At 27.0% G+C, this 1,274-nt stretch overlaps 1 protein-coding gene across 1 annotated transcript in view; it reads right to left on the bottom strand.

Moving 5' to 3' along the window:
• Positions 1-1,268, bottom strand: part of LOC106471734 — a 23,456-nt gene extending 22,188 nt beyond the window's left edge. The window contains exon 1 of the mRNA XM_013932356.2: positions 1,178-1,268. The gene's annotated coding sequence lies outside the window, so the exon portion shown is untranslated. The remainder of the gene's footprint in view (positions 1-1,177) is intronic.
• Between the last annotated feature and the right edge of the window lie 6 nt (positions 1,269-1,274).

Genomic DNA, 1,274 nt, shown 5'->3' with positions numbered 1-1,274 from the left:
GGGAACTTAATATAACTTAATTAATAGAAACTAAAAAAAATCATTATTTTAAATAAAGATTTTGGTCAACGTGTAGTAGAGCACCATCAAACCATGTAGTCATTTCAGGGCTGCAACTGTTTTGAATAAATCTAATTTATTATGAAATAATGCAGCATTGTATGTGTTTTTTAATATTTTATTTGTGCACAAATACCATTTAACGTACTTATTGAAAATATATTCATCAATATGTATATATATATATATATATATATGCAATTTATTCAGACATATAATGTATAAAAATCTTAATAAAAACAATTTACATTTTCCTTTTATGTGGCTCAAAATATTAGGGCTAAGTTATATAAGAATACTTAAGAGCCTGATATAAGAACATAAATGTTGTGGGTCAATAGATTTAGTCAATTTATACCAACCAATTTCAGAAATTAGTACTCTGAATATATCCAGTTTGTTATATTTAAGGCCCATTCATTATAGCAAACTGAAAAAGGACTATTACTAATGAGAAAAAATCACAAATGACACCTGTATTTTTAATTTTCAAATCATGTTATATAAGTAAGAAGGAAAACTAAGAATATCAATGTGATCTTCATTTCTATACGCTTCTAAAATTGTTTGTGTGTGTACATATATTTCTCCATTTAGGGGAGACACACACACACCAATAAATAATTCAAATTAACTTATCCTAAATGGAGACATTGTTAATAATCATTTTTAAATATATCAAAATACTTAAAGAACAAGAAAAACGATTGAATGGATCTCTTCAGCAATTCTAGAATACATACATATAAATCAAAGTGTCTAAAACGGAATAATTTTAAAAGAAGTGGATAATTATATGACATTTCACTATGCAATTTCCAGTTGATATTCTGATAATGCAACACTATATAAATTGTAAGGCTATTTTTTATTTTTATAAATACATTGATATAATGAGATATGTTTTTCACAAAATCAAATTCATTTAGCACTTGTCTACTTTGGATATTCACTACACATGGTTTATGTGCACTAACTATCCTGAATTTTAAAATGATGCTATTTAACAGCTTGGGAATTTAATACCACTGTAATACTTAGGCAAATAGGTTGAATGTGAAGAGTTAAATCAAAGAATAAATATAACTATAAATAAAGAGTATCAGAAACAACATACCTCTTGCAGCAGCACAGTAAAGATGAGCCACTGTCTCATTAAACCTATAAAAACACTGGGGACAAGAATTCTGAACATCTGCTGGGCAGGCTTGTGT

Source organism: Limulus polyphemus, unplaced genomic scaffold, assembly GCF_000517525.1.
Source record: "Limulus polyphemus unplaced genomic scaffold, Limulus_polyphemus-2.1.2 Scaffold4823, whole genome shotgun sequence".
In the NCBI taxonomy this organism is placed as follows: Eukaryota; Metazoa; Arthropoda; class Merostomata; order Xiphosura; family Limulidae; genus Limulus; species Limulus polyphemus.
Note: the sequence above shows the minus strand (reverse complement) of the source record. Positions and strands in the feature narration are given on the sequence as shown.